A 16,275-nucleotide genomic window follows, 5' to 3' on the forward strand; every position below is an offset into this window, starting at 1 on the left:
ATGTAAATGGGGCTCCACTAGGGGATACCTGATGTAAGGGGGACACCGCTGGGGGATACCTGATGTAAGGGGGGCTCTACTGGGGAACAACTGATGTAAGGGGGACACCGCTGTGGGATACCTGATGTAAGGGGGACACCGTTGGGGGATACCTGATGTAAGGGTGACACCGCGGGGGGATACATGATGAAAGGAGGACACCGCTGTGGGATATCTGATGTGAGGGGGACACCGCTGGGGGATACCTGGTGTAAAGCTGGCTCCACTAGGGGAAACCTGATATAAAGGGGGCTCCCCTGGGGGACACCTGATGTAAAGGGGGCTCCACTGGGGGATACCTGATGTAAGGGGGAGGCTCCACTGGGGGACACCTGATGCAAGGGGGACACTGCGGGGCATACCTGATGTAAAGGGGGCTCCACTGGGAGACACCTGATGTAAGGGGGACACTGCTGGGGGATACCTGATGTAAGGGGGACACCACTGCGGATACCTGATGTAAGGCGGACACCGCTGGGGGATACCCGATGAAATGGGGACTCCCCTGGGGGAACCTGATGTAAATGGGGCTCCACTAGGGGATACCTGATGTAAGGGGGACACCGCTGGGGGATACCTGATGTAAGGGGGGCTCTACTGGGGAACAACTGATGTAAGGGGGACACCGCTGGGGGATACCTGATGTAAGGGGGGCTCCACTGGGGGCACCTGATATAAGGGGGACTCCACTGGGGGCACCTGATGTAAGGGGGACTCCGCTGGGGCACCTGATGTAAGGAGAGACTCTGCTGGGAATGCCTGGTGTAAAGAGGGACTCCGCTGGGGACACCTGATGTAAGGAGGGACTCCGCTGGGGATGCCTGATGTAAGAAGGGACTCCGCTGGGGATGCCTGATGTAAGGAGGGACTCCGCTGGGGACACCTGATGTAAGGAGGGACTCCGCTGGGGACACCTGATGTAAGGAGGGACTCCGCTGGGGACACCTGATGTAAAGAGGGACTCCGCTGGGGACACCTGATGTAAGGAGAGACTCCGCTGGGGACACCTGATGTAAGGAGGGACTCCACTGGGGACAACTGATGTAAGGAGAGACTCAGCTGGGGACACCTGATGTAAGGAGGGACTCCGCTGGGGACAACTTATGTAAGGGGAGACTCTGCTGGGAAAGCCTGATGTAAGGAGAGACTCTGCTGGGGACACCTGATATAAGGAGAGACTCTGATGGGGACACCTGATGGCATCTGTTGACAGGCGATGTGGCAAGTGACACGCTCAGGGATCTCACTGATTCTACATTATGGTGAGTTGAACTAATTCATTTTATATTACAATGTCAAAATAGTAATAATGCGCTTCAATCATCCTGACAACATAATGGTATGATTGAAGCGTTAACACCAGGTGTTTGGAGTGTCTTTATCTGCTGATTGTTAAACTTTCTGAAATACACATATTTCTATTGTGGTGTAGAATCTGGGCCTGCTGTCCCTCCATCCCTCTTTCTTTCCTTCCTTCCTTCTCTCTTTCTCTTCCTCTCTCTTTCTCCCTTTGTTTCTCCCTCCATCCCTCATTCATCTCAGACTCTAACCACACCGCCTTTGAGTCATGCCCCCTTTAAGCCACGCCCTATATTTAGCTTAACCACTTGCCGATATACGTTGGCACAATAGCAGTGGTGGGCAAATGGGCGTACCTGTACGTCCCCTTTAAGAGGCGCCCACCGCGTACAGCGTGACTGTGCCTGCGGGATCGGCGGACTTGATGTCCACCGGTCTACCGGCGATCGTGTCACGGAGCCACAGAATGGGGAAGCGCCTATGTAAACAAGACATTTCCCCATTCTGGCTTGTGTCATGACAGTAAAAATGACAGTGCAGCGCTACAAGTGAAAACAGCAGACTAACACATTGCTCATGGCATATATAATGAAAGTCCCCTTATGATGGATAGTCAAGGATGTACAGAAAGTAGTCTCCTCTACGGTGATGAGGGTGCTCTCAAGTATTCATATAGTGCAATAAAAAATCCGTGATTCCACCACCAATAAGCCAAACCGCTCACCTCACATAATGGACCCCTGAACTAACAGATGGGTCAGATAAAGCTTTCACCATTCTCGGTGGTCGTGGATGGAGGCTTGATTGGGTAGATCAATGAAGTAGGTTGCCACATCAATGAGAAGAACCATACTCTGTTGCTCTTATTTTTCAGCCATGATAGCATGTAAAGTAAGAAAAATATATAGTGCACTCTGTATGGCTAAAACAGTATCCTTTTATTGTAAACACAGGTACTCACATAAAAAGCACTATGACCCTAGTGCTGGGATGAATGATTAGAATGCACAGTCTTAATAGAAATCTTCTATGAATAAGGTGGCTGCAGTGACGTCCTTGGATAATCCCGCTCGCGTATCGTCCTCACCAGGACTTCCTCAGTGGAGTGTGATGTGTCATGACAGAGATCACTGTTCTCTGTCATCGAGCGCAGTGATCGCTGTCATGTGAGTTGAAGCCCCCCCCCCCCCACAGTTAGAATCACTCCCTAGGACACACTTAACCCCTTCATAGCCCCTAGTGGTTAACCCCTTCCCTGCCAGTGTCAATTACACAGTAATCAGTGCATTTTTATAGCACTGATCGCTGTATAAATGACAATGATCCCAAAATAGTGTCAAAACTGTCCAATGTAAAAATAGTGTCCTGATAAAAATCGCAGATCACCACCAGTACTAATAAAAAAAAATTAATAATAAAAATGCCATAAAACTATCCCCTGTTTTGTATAATTATGTTATAACTTTTCCGCAAACCAATCAATAAACGCTTATTACGATTTTTTTTACCAAAAATATGTAGAAGAATACATATCGGCCTAAACTGAGGGGAAAAAAAATGTTTTTTTATATATTTTTGGGGGATATTTATTATAGCAAAAAGTAAAAAATATTGCGTTTTTTTCAAAATTGTCGCTCTTTTTTTTTTTTAGTGCAAAAAATAAAAACCACAGAGGTGATCAAATACCACCAAAAGAAAGCTCTATTTGTGAGAAAAAAAGGACGTCAATTTTGTTTTGGTGCAAATGTCAGTTAAAGCGACGCAGTGCTGAATCGCAAAAAGTGCTCTGGTCAGGAAGGGGGTAAAATCTTCCTGGGACTAAAGCAGTTAAATCACGGCCATCTTTTGCAACAACGCGCTTTGCGTGCCACATTTTTCTTTACCCCGCTACGTCACACCTACAAACGAATGCCCCACCCCCTAATTATAATAAGACTCTGCCTACAGACAAAAAAGTGTCCCTATAAATTTTTTTACAATGTTGGCAATATGCACTCACAGGGCAGCGGGGAGACACCGACCGGGTACACTCACAGGATATCGTAGAGAACAGGGCAGCAGCAGATCTTGGATGCTCCAACAGCGTCTGTCTGAGGCATAGAATGCAGCCTGGCCAGCCTGCTCCAAAATGGGGAGGCTTTCAGAAAAGATGGAATGTGCCTGCTCTTTCCCTACTTGTCTGGAACCTCTCCCTTCTGCTATTACTGTAATTTTCAGGCAGGGTACCTGTTTCTATACTACCCACATGTGGAATGCAAAACAAGCCTGGAAGCAAGGACCCTAAAAAAGCTCTGCCTGACCCAAGATGGCTGACAGTCACATGGAGCAGCACCATCTAGTTGGATAGCTCCCCCCAGTGACCCAGGAAACCATGGAGGAATCATGTTCCTCTTGACTTCCCCTCCAACTGCAATGCCATTGCGATCGAGCGCCACCTGCAGTGGAGAAAATAGACTGCACCTGTCTACATGCTGATTTAAACTTGTTCTCCCACAAACAGTATAGGAGCCACCATCCATCAAAGAAACAGTCCATTCACTCCAGCTCCAATAAACAGTCTAGAGGTTATCTTTTTGTGATTTATTGCTGATAAAAAGAGAGGGAATAATGCATAGGATACTCCAAAACAGTTAGTATTTACCAATTAGAGGACAGCCTTCTCTGTAAGCAACTGTGAATATTGGACTTTCTAAGCCTTAGACTCTAGGGTCTCATAGCTGGTGACCATAAGGTAAGTCTCTCTGGCATCTGGTTACCCTGCACCACTGCACAGCTATTAGTAACCAGTGTAAGCTCAGGAACACTGCACAGCACAGCAGGGCACTCTTCTATAAGCTCACACTCCAGGACACCACTGAGGACGGGGAATGTCTAGTATCTGAGACCTTAAGAGAGCTGTCTCAGTCCTAGCTACCTCTGGCACTTACAGTATATCTCCAAAGCACACAGTCACCAGGAGTCAATTCAGGGTCATTACTTACAAGTCCCCAGGACAGCTGTCACCTTCCACCAGACATGGTCCAGTGTGTGAGACAGTTCTTCTCTAGACCAGATCCCTTTGGCGAAGTCCTGCAGTCAGTTCCAGATCACTTCCAGGTCCCAGCTCTGCCACCGCTGAGACCTCACAGAACAGAAACACAGGCCACAGGCTGCCTCAGGGGCAATAGCCTTCTGAGGCTTGAAACTCTCCTTGCTGGGGAAATATATATCAATATCTCCAGGGTTCCAGACTATTTAACAGCTTCCCAGCCACCATCTGGGCACACCTCCCCAGGGATTGGCTAGGCCTAATTAATATTCAGGCTGGTTATTTGAATTCTCCCTCCCTAATGTTTAGAAACTTCTTCTAGAGGCAGGGGGAAGCAATCAAACTCCCAGCCTGCTACCCTTCCCTGTACACACTGTCCCCTATCTGAACACACTGCTCCCCTCCTTGTACACACTGCCCACTTTTTTATGCACACTGCTTCCCCTTCCTGTACATACTGTACTTCGTGCCCCCCCTACACATTGCCCCTCCCCAAGACACCTAGTCACTAGGGGCATTGCAATTATTATTGTTCAGCCTGTCAAGGGTGAAATCTGACTTTGGCACGTTCACCTGTTGCAGATTGCAGCCTCTGAGTCCCTCCTCTCTGGATGGCCTGACACTGGTTGGTGTTCCTGTACAGACCCTGTGGTGATATTGCTGCTCCTCACCTGCCCTTACTGCCGCAATCTTTACATGTCGACACCAGGCTCTTTCCCCGTCACCACAGAAACCTCAGTGCTGCTTGGCGGAGAATGAGTGGGCGGCCTGGAGAGGACAATCCTCCCCAGAACTTCCAGGTAAGTTAGTGTAGCTGAGGTCTTCAATGAGTATTTGGGTACTGGACTCTGGGACAAAGAGTGGATCCGCAAGTCACTGGGATTGTGTTCAAATCCTGGGACAGTCCCGGAACAGTGGGGAGGTATGTTTATACATGGTCAGAAGCCCAGAGGGCCCATGAACTGGAAACAACCCAGGCCAAGGTACATATATTCCACTGCTGCAAGAAATAGCAGAATAAAATGCTGTAAATGTGTTGTAGCCTTTGTAAGAGTGACATTGTACCTACTGCTTGTTCCATTTGGTCTTTTGTCAAAGAATGGTTTGGGCTGGGTTCACACTATTGCGAATTATCCGCATGTCAGGAGATTGTGACCGCCTCTCAATGGAGCCGGTTCACACATCTCCGGAGCGAATTGCACAGGAGTCCTGTGCGTCTTCTGGTCCATTTTTCAGGTGTGAACCCAGCCTTCAAGAAGAACTGTGAAGCGAAAATTGGAGGGTCAGTGAGAGTGAATGGATTACATATGGAACAACCAACCCCTAATGACACTTCACTTTGGAAAACAGCTTCCTTTTAGGCTACTTTCACTCTGCAGTGCACAGGCAGCCCCTTGGTCGTTAGCGCTAAAGCTCTGCTCGTTTTCGCAGCGCTTTTCAGCCGCCAGCAGGGCGCTTTTAACCCCCTCTAGCAGACAAAGAAGGGGTTAAAAGCACCCGTGTCTTCGGTGCTTCTGAAGTGCTTTTCAGTATTCAGGTATTTCAATAGGCAGGGCGTTTTGGGAGCGCTGTATACAATTAGTTTTACCAAAAATATGTAGAAGAATACATATCTGCCTAAACTGATGAAGAAATTTGCACAAAAAGAGAGGGTGGTTGGGACTTTAGATGAAGCCTGTCATTATGAATAATGATGCTGATTTTATATGAGAATGATAAATTTAATTATATGAATCCTATCTGAACATGCCAAATCATGAGAGAACATTAGGCAATCCATAGTAATAATAATATAGTCAACAAGACTAATGCCGCGTACACACGATCGGAAATTCGGCCAGCAAAAGACGATGAGAGCTTTTTGTCGGAAAATGCTCCATCCTACTTTTGCTGGCGGAATTCCAGCCAGAAAAAGATTGAGAGCAGGTCCTCAATTTTAGGAAAAAGTTCCTATCCGAAAATGCGATCGTCTGTACAAATTCCGACACGCAAAATTCCTACGCATGCTCGGAAACAATTCGACCCATGCTCGGAAGCATTGAACTTCATTTTCTCGGCTCGTTGTAGTGTTGTACGTCACCGCGTTCTTGACAGTCAATAGTTCAGAGAACTTTTGTGTGACAGTGTGTATTGAGCGGAATTCCATCGGAAAAACCATCCAAGCTTTTTCCAACGTAAAATCCGCTCGTGTGTAAGCCACATTAGGCATATATGATACTTATAACATGGGGTACACATAATCAAAAAACATGATTGGCATATAGGACACAAAACAAATCAATTTTTACAAATCTTCATATAAACATGATTGATAATGTATAAACATAGTTGATAAAATGAATTAAAATGACACATACATTAGATAATACAGATGATACATAAAGAAACGCAAGATTAAAACCAGGCATGTCTTGGCACCCATTATCAAAACTCAATGCGTTTCGTGGCATTTCAGCCACTCATCAGGAGTATATTACCAGAAGTACTAAGGAAGGAATAGATAAATGTCAACTACTGTAATGCCCTTTGAAAGGGGAAAAACTAAAAAATAGCAACATGTCAATTTCTTACAAACCAGCTCCTCCGTAGGGAATGGGGGGCCCTGAGATAAGATGTCTGCCCCAGGGGTTGAGGTGGGAGAGCCCGAGGACAAGTCGGATCACCACATCACGGTCCTGGTGGGTGGTGTGTGCATGGATTGTGCATGGCGTACTGCAAAAAAAAAGGGGAAGGATGTAATGAGGTCTGAATAAGTGGAAAGAAAAAACAAAAGGTCTTATGTGCATTAGTAAATGTGATGAGTAAAGCATCTATGTGTTTCCTCAAAGGGGGCTATCAAAGTATGGATGTGCTAACCGACCAAATTTAGTGCTGCACAAGGGGTTTTAAAAGGTGCTCTAAAGTGCAATCAAGCAAACCAAAAAAAATGTCATGTAATGACCCCCATGTTACCTAAAAAATGTTGCATGAATGGAATCATGTGTGAATAGCCTTCAGCTATGACTAAGCATCTGTTTGTGATGTAAAACGCGTTAGCTGTTCTTCCCTGTCCTCTATGCCTAAGATATGACTGTTTTTGGATTTTAATCTTTCAATAAAGATGCCTTCAGTGGTGTGTGGCCGTCCAGGATTTTTCCTTTCTTCCTAATTTGAGCAGAGCTAGCACCTGCAAGATCGCATAGGGCGGGTGTTTTCAACAAGTCTAGAGCTTTTGAGCTGCAATTTTTCTTCCACAGCCTTCCAGTGTGGTAGGAACATGTGAAATGGTCTGCCGGTCATCTCGGACTCATATACCTCCTGTCCAGGGTGGGTCTCCGCCAATGTCATGCTAACACGCCATAGCAGTGAGGGGGAGGTGAGGAAAACACCTCCCAGCCAGGTGAGGCACCTCAGCCGGAAGTGGATCCACGCCCACCCCATCTGTGGCGTTAATATACTCCTGATGAGTGGCTGAAGTGCCCAGGCCCGGATTTACTCCCTTTGCCGCCCCAAGGCCGGGTTCTTCAATGCCGCCCCCACACACACACACACACACACACACCACCATTCTCGTCCTTTATTGATGATGCTACAATAGATCAATCAAAAACATATCTCCATACACGAGAACACTGAAAACAACTGGCTTTAATTGTACAGACTAAAAATACTTCAGGGTAAGCGGGCGAGGGGTAATGATTTTTCGCGGGCAATTTTTCAGGGCAATGGCTGGTGTTAGTGCCTCAATCATCCCCGGCACCATGGTTGATGTGGTGTCAGGATGATTGAAACACATTATTTCTATCATTACATTGTAATGTAAAATGAAATAGTTCAACTCACCATAATGCAGAATCATTGGGAGCCCTGAGCGTGTCACTTGCCACCATCGCTTGTCACTTGACACTATGCCTGCCACCAGATGGAGATGTCACTTGCCATGATGCCACCACATGGTGATGTCACTTGCCACACTGCCTGGCTGCCACCAGATGGAGATGTCACTTGCCACGCTGCCACCAGATGGGGATGTCACTTGCCACGCTGCCACCAGATGGAGATGTCACTTGCCACACTGCCTGGCTGCCACCAGATGGGGATGTCACTTGCCACACTGCCTGGCTGCCACCAGATGGAGATGTCACTTGCTACGCTGCCACCACATGGAGATGTCACTTGCCACGCTGCCTGGCTGCCACCAGATGGGAATGTCACTTGCCATGCTGCCACCAGATGGGGATATCACTTGCCATGCTGCCACCAGATGGGGATGTCACTTGCCATGCTGCCACCAGATGGGGATGTCACTTGCCATGCTGCCACCAGATGGGGATGTCACTTGCCACGCTGCCACCAGATGGGGATGTCACTTGCCACACTGCCACCAGATGGGGATGTCACTTGCCACACTGCCACCAGATGGGGATGTCACTTGCCACGCTGCCACCAGATGGAGACGTCACTTGCCACACTGCCACCAGATGGGGATGTCACCAGATGGGGATGTCACTTGCCACACTGCCACCAGATGGGGATGTCACTTGCCACGCTGCCACCAGATGGAGACGTCACTTGCCACACTGCCACCAGATGGGGATGTCACTTGCCACGCTGCCACCAGATAGGGATGTCACTTGCCACACTGCCACCAGATGGGGATGTCACTTGCCACGCTGCCACCAGATGGGGATGTCACTTGCCATGCTGCCACCAGATGGGGATGTCACTTGCCACGCTGCCACCAGATGGAGACGTCACTTGCCACACTGCCACCAGATGGGGATGTCACTTGCTACGCTGCCACCAGATGGGGATGTCACTTGCCACACTGCCACCAGATGGGGATGTCACTTGCCACACTGCCACCAGATGGGGATGTCACTTGCCACATTGCCACCAGATGGGGATGTCACTTGCCACACTGCCACCAGATGGGGATGTCACTTGCCACGCTGCCACCAGATGGGGATGTCACTTGCCACGCTGCCACCAGATGGGGATGTCACTTGCCACGCTGCCACCAGATGGAGACGTCACTTGCCACACTGCCACCAGATGGGGATGTCACTTGCCACGCTGCCACCAGATAGGGATGTCACTTGCCACACTGCCACCAGATGGGGATGTCACTTGCCACGCTGCCACCAGATGGGGATGTCACTTGCCACGCTGCCACCAGATGGGGATGTCACTTGCTACGCTGCCACCAGATGGGGATGTCACTTGCCACGCTGCCACCAGATGGGGATGTCACTTGCCACGCTGCCACCAGATGGGGATGTCACTTGCTACGCTGCCACCAGATGGGGATGTCACTTGCCACATTGCCATCAGATGGGGATGTCACTTGCCATGCTGCCACCAGATAGGGATGTCACTTGCCACACTGCCACCAGATGGGGATGTCACTTGCCACGCTGCCACCAGATGGGGATGTCACTTGCTACGCTGCCACCAGATGGGGATGTCACTTGCCACGCTGCCACCAGATGGGGATGTCACTTGCCACGCTGCGACCAGATGGGGATGTCACTTGCTACGCTGCCTGTCTGCCACCAGATGAAGGAGGGTGGAACAGCGGTGCTGGCAATGAGAGATGTCATCTCTCTCCCCCCGCCGCCGCACCGCTGACATTACTTCTTAATCTTTTCAAAAATGGCGCCGGGCGGCGCAATCACGCTACTGCGCATGCGCCGCCTGGCCGAGCGCGTATGAGCTTTCCCGAGCCCGGCCGCTTCAGAACTGCGCATGCGCAGTAGTGGGCGGCTTGCGGCCATCTGTTCTAAGGGCACCGGTGCCCTTAATCAACTTTAACGGGCAGCCTGAAAGGGGGGGGCGGCCGCGAAGTCGTCGCAGGAGCGGCGCCGCCCCTGCACCGCTGCCGCCCCGAGGCCTGGCCTCGGTGGCCTTATGGCAAATCCGGCCCTGGAAGTGCCACGAAATGCATTAAGTTTCGATAATGGGTGCCAAGACATTAGAACAAATTTCTATCAGCGCAAATATTAATAACCTTAATCACTATGTAGTGATATGAATAATAGGTGATAACAAAATTGCACAAAAAAAAAAAACAAAAAACTTAAAAATACCCCCCCCCCCTCACCTAGCTGCTGCACACACAGAAAATGCGCAAATAATAATAACCTTAATCACTATGTAGTGATATGTGTAGTAGGTGATGTGACAAAATCCCACCACAAACCAAAAATTTAAAAATAAGCCCCCCCCCCCCCGGCTGCTGCACACACAGAAAATACGTTCACTTCACATATAGAATATACATAACAAAACAGTTTTGTGCTTCCAAAATAACTACCAATAAATCCCTAAAGAGAATAGATGATTAACTTGCAATAAGTGCATAATCAAATATTCTTGTTCCCTGACTGGGAATAGTGAACAATACACAATAATGAAATATACGTGTTCCCTATATGGGAATAATAAATAATAAACAATAAAAATGTTGTGCGTTTTTGTGCAGAAGACTCTTATTTTTTATTTTTTGAGTGTGTGGACTTTATCTTTATTGTTTATTGTTCATTATTCCCATATAGGGAACATGTATATTTCATTATTGTGTATTGTTCACTATTCCCAGTCAGGGAACACAAATATTTGTGCACTCAGTATCTTGCCTTATTGCAAGTTAATCCTCTATTCTCTTTAGGGATTTATTGGTAGTTATTTAGGGTGCCAAGACATGCCTGGTTTTAATCTTGTGTTTCTTTATGTCATCTGTATTATTTAATGTATGAGTCATTTTAATTCATTTTATCAACTATGTTTATACAATATCAATCATGTTTATATGAAGATTTGTAATAATTGATTTGTTTCGTGTCCTATATGCCAATTATGTTTTTTGATTATGTCTACCCCATGTTATAAGTATCATATACAGTATCTCACAAAAGTGAGTACACCCCTCACATTTTTGTAAATATTTTATTATATCTTTTCATGTGACAACGCTGGACAAATGACACTTTGCTACAATGTAAAGTAGTGAGTGTACAGCTTGTATAACAGTGTAAATTTGCTGTCCCTTCAAAATAACTCAACGCACAGCCATTAAGGTCTAAACCGCTGCCAACAAAAGTGAGTACACCCCTAAGTGAAAATGTTCAAATTGGGCCCAATTAGCCATTTTCCCTCCCCGGTGTCATGTGACTTGTTTAGTATTACAAGGTCTCAGGTGTGAATGGGGAGCAGGTGTGTTAAATTTGGTGTTATCGCTCTCACTCTCATACTGATCACTGGAAGTTCAACATGGCACCACATGGCAAGGAACTCTCTGAGGATCTGAAAAAAATAATTGTTGCTCTACATACAGATGGCCTAGGCTATAAGAAGATTGCCAAGACCCTGAAACTGAGCTGCAGCATGGTGGCCAAGACCATACAGCGGTTAACCAGGACAGGTTCCACTCAGAACAGGCCTCACCATGGTTGGTCGAAGAAGTTGAGTGCACGTGCTCAGCTTCAAATCCAGAGGTTGTCTTTGGGAAATAGACGTATGAGTCCTGCCAGCATTGCTGCAGAGGTTGAAGGGGTGGGGGGGTCAGCCTGTCAGTGCCCAGACCATACGCTGCACACTGCATTAAATTGGTCTGCATGGCTGTTGTCTTCTAAAGATGATGCACAAGAAAGCCTACAAACAGTTTGCTGAAGACAAGCAGACTAAGGACATGAATTACTGAAACCATGTTCTGTGGTCTGATGAGACCAAGATAAACTTATTTGGTTCAAATGGTGTCAAGCGTGTATGATGGCAACCAGGTGAGGAGTACAAAGACAAGTGTGTTTTGCCTACAGTCAAGCATGGTGGTGGGAGTGTCATGGTCTGGGGCTGCATGAGTGCTTCCGGCACTGGGGAGCTACAGTTCATTGAGGGAACCATGAATGTCCTCAACATGTACTGTGAAATACTGAAGCAGAGCATGATCCCCTCCCTTCAGGGACTGTGCCACAGGGCAATATTTCAACATGATAACGAATGCAAACACACCTCCAAGACGACCACTGCCTTGCTAAAGAAGCTGAGGGTAAAGGTGATAGACTGGCAAAGCATGTCTCCAGACCTAAACCCTATTGAGCATCTGTGGGGCATCTTCTATTGGAAGGTGGAGGAGCGCAAGGTCTCTAACATCCACCAGCTCCGTGATGTCATCATGGAGGAGTGGAAGAGGACTCCAGTGGCAACCTGTGAAGCTCTGCTCCATGCCCAAGAGGGTTAAACAGTGCTGGAAAAAAATGGTGGCCACGCAAAATATTGACACTTTGGGCCCAATTCGGACATTTTCACTTAGGGGTGTACTCACTTTTGTCTGTGTGTTGAGTTATTTTGAGCGGACAGCAAATTTACACTGTCATACAAGCTGTACACTCACTACTTTACATTGTAGCAAAGTGTAATTTCTTCAGTGTTGTCACATGAAAAGATAGAATAAAATATTTACAAAAATGTGAGGGGTGTACTCACTTTTGTGAGATACTGTACATTACTATGTTTAATTGGTTATTGCTAAATTTATCATTATTCTGGATGTACTTAAAATATATTATTTCTGTACAAATGCAAATAGTTCTCTGTTTTTCTTCCTGTGCATTTGAAAACCTTAATAAAAACATTGAAACAAAAAACTCAGCATCATTATTCATAATGACAGGCTTCTTCTAAAGTCCCAACCTTCCTCTCTTTTTGTGTACATTACAATAGGGATGGAAGCCTTCCATTATTATTAATATATAAGGTTGTGCCAGGTCACATTTTTTCTTAACTGTCATTAATTGGGTGGAAGACACTCGCTTCTTTAGTGACCTGCCACACCTAGTATTCATTTATACACAGTACATACCTACTCATACATTTCAGCAATTATCTTAACCCTATCCCCTTGTACATCCTAGATTAGTGGTTTTGTTCTTGGTGCCCTTTTTAATTATAATATTATTCAATGACCCTTATTGTTAGACCAATCAGCCCAGCCTAGGGTTGGTGGCTTCGGATCATGTTCTGCATCCGGGGTTGCGATGCGCAACAGTTCTTCTCCCCTCCTCATCCCTTGTACTGTGGTGGGGGCAGGGATTGACCTCTTGCGCACTGCACTATGATGTTGGCAGGGACCCGCCCTGGACCAGGGGGTATATGAGTCAGAGATGGCCGGCAGACCACTTCAATGTTCCTACCACACTGGAAGGCTATTCACGCATGATTCCATTCATGCAACATTTTTTAAAGAGGAAGTAAACCCTGATGGGTTTTACTTCCTCTTTATTTTCCTGCAAAGGTAAAGCATAATTGGCTATTATGCATGGCATAGTAGCCCATTATGTGTCACTTGCCTGAAACTGAAGCCTGCGATGTCACCGCTGTCCCCACTAGCTATGAGCGTCCATCTTCACCCCTCTTTCTTCCAGGGGCCGCGAACTCTGGCGCTGTGACTGGCTGGAGTCATGTCACATCACTTCTGGGCATGCGCGCAGGAGCTGTCAATCACGGCATGACCCCCTTTAGAAACGGCATGATCTGCCCTTTCTAAAGTGCGCATGCGCCATAGACATCGGTGCACCGCTTTATTGTAAATATTTCCTAAACCGTGGAGGCAGAGAGGAAGAGCGCGTCTCCGCCGAGGGAACAAAGGGCTCAGGTGAGTAAAACAGGGGGGCTGGGAGACTGGTCAGTGTCGGGATGAATTAAGGTGAAACACGAGGGTTTCCAACCCCTTAAAACTTTTTGTTTGGTTAATTCTCCTTTAAGTGGGTGTGGCAGGGGGCGTGTCCTATGCCTACATACATTTGTTAGTAGGTGTCCCTCATTCCCATCTCAAAATGCTGGGAGGTATGGTATAAAGATAATCCACCCAAAAAGGTATATAGTGGCAGTATTTTAATGTAAAAAGAAGATTTATAAGCTGTGGGCACAGGGGGTGGGGGCGGATGAACTATTTTCATATTACTGGGTTTAGTAACACTTTAACATACAGGAATATACTAACATAAAAGCACACACACATAGGTTGGATTTGATGGACTTATGTCTTTTTTCGACCTCGCCAAATATGTAAATATGCATGCGTTGCTGACGTCAGCGGCTGCATGCAGGGTGAACATCTCCTAAACGGTGCACAATTAGGAGATATTTTAGATTATTTAGGAGTAAAAAAAACATAAAGAAAGTAGCACAAGAGAAGAGAAAGATCCCGACAGTGTAGTATACTGAAACATTTACTGGCTACAAAAACATAAAAAATCAATCTGTAAGAATTACACTCACAACCGCGTTGCTTTTTGGCAGCACTCACACCTTTGTGTTTTTGGAAATGTGATTTTCTGCCCGTGATCTCGGAAACGCATGAAAAATGTGCTAAAATTTGCATCACAATTTTTGGTGCCATAATTTCTTAAAGCGGTTTAAAACCCCGCTTTGTTATTTTTACCTACAGGTAAGCCTATAGGCCAGTAAATGTTTCAGTATGCTACAGTGTCAGGATCTTTCTCTCTCTTGTGCTACTTTCTTTATGTTTTTTTTTTCACATTTTATCCTGTTTTAAATAAGTGGTATAGAATGCATCCCTGAATGTTACCATTGCAGCTATGCTTCTGTGATAACAACACCATGCCAACCACAAAGTTGTATATACTGTGTAAATACACAAATGGGCTAACCCTACACAGCCATTCAGTGTAGGTAACAAGTGCTTAGTAACAATGGGTGTGTAACTCCCCTTCGAAGTTAGGTTGCCACAGGACACACATTAATTACACAGGTTCTGTGGCTGATTAAGGTGGTATTTAAACTCACTTGGTGCCTTATCTGCATTAAATCAGCCTCAGAAACTGTGCAATTAATGTGTCCTGGATAAGGATGAGCTCCGGCGTGTTCGCACACTCCATGTGCAGAGCCCGCCAGGAAGTCGGCACGGCGCAGCGCTAATCACAGGCAGTGAGACATTTTCTGATCTCTGCAGCCGCACATCGGGAAATGTCTTACTGCTTGTGATTAGCGCAGCGCAGTGCCAACTTCCTGGCGGGCTCGGCATGTGCAGCATGCGAACACGCCGACGCTCATCCTTAGTCCTGGATTAAAGGTATGATGTGGCAACCCTCCGAAGTGTCCAGCGTTGGCTTGATAAGAGAGCAAAAGGGGCAATTGCCCCAGACCCCCTGCCAGAAGTATAATTAATATTATTTAATGCCAGAAGTATAATTAATGGTAATTAAAAAATATGTTTCTTTTAAAAAAATGTGTCCTGGAAAACAATATTTTGCCTGCAATCATCTGTAAAAGTTTTAGGCTAGGTTCACTTTTGTGCAGTGCAAAAATGTGCACAATCCTGCAACGCACAAAAAATTGCATCCTTTTTGCAGGTGTGAAATTTTGGCATTAATTCTTAATGGCACCCCAACACATCTTGTTATCACAGGTGTTTTTGGAAACACTTTGGTCCTATGCATTTTGGTGCAGTGCAATTTAAAAAAAAAAAGAGAGAGGGTCATGCACTTCTTTTGTGTGATTTTTCATGCATAAGACAGCCCACTGAAACGAATGGGCTGCCCTAAATGTGACAGGTAAAAATTACACAAAAACACGTGTACCATCACACCTGCATAAGAGGGCCTAAGGGGCTTGTTCACATGTGCGGTGCTCTCTGAACATTTGGAAAGCTCTTCAGGAAGCATTTGACAGACGATGAGGAGGCATTGTTTTGCCTCCTCACAAACCTACTCCCCTTTATCTCCGCACTAGCATGTCGTAGCGGTGCATTGCAGTGATTGTAGAGCAGCGTCATTCGCTTGTGTCCCCTGGGATACAATTATTGCCGCAGCTGCGAAGCATCGTGGCCAGGGCTTGCATATACCCCCCCGGTAGCGGATGGGGCAGTAAAAGCACAGTTCAACTACTGAGTTTTATTGCCCGCAACCAAC

This window comes from Aquarana catesbeiana, linkage group LG12, assembly GCF_042186555.1.
Source record: "Aquarana catesbeiana isolate 2022-GZ linkage group LG12, ASM4218655v1, whole genome shotgun sequence".
NCBI classification, from domain to species: Eukaryota; Metazoa; Chordata; class Amphibia; order Anura; family Ranidae; genus Aquarana; species Aquarana catesbeiana.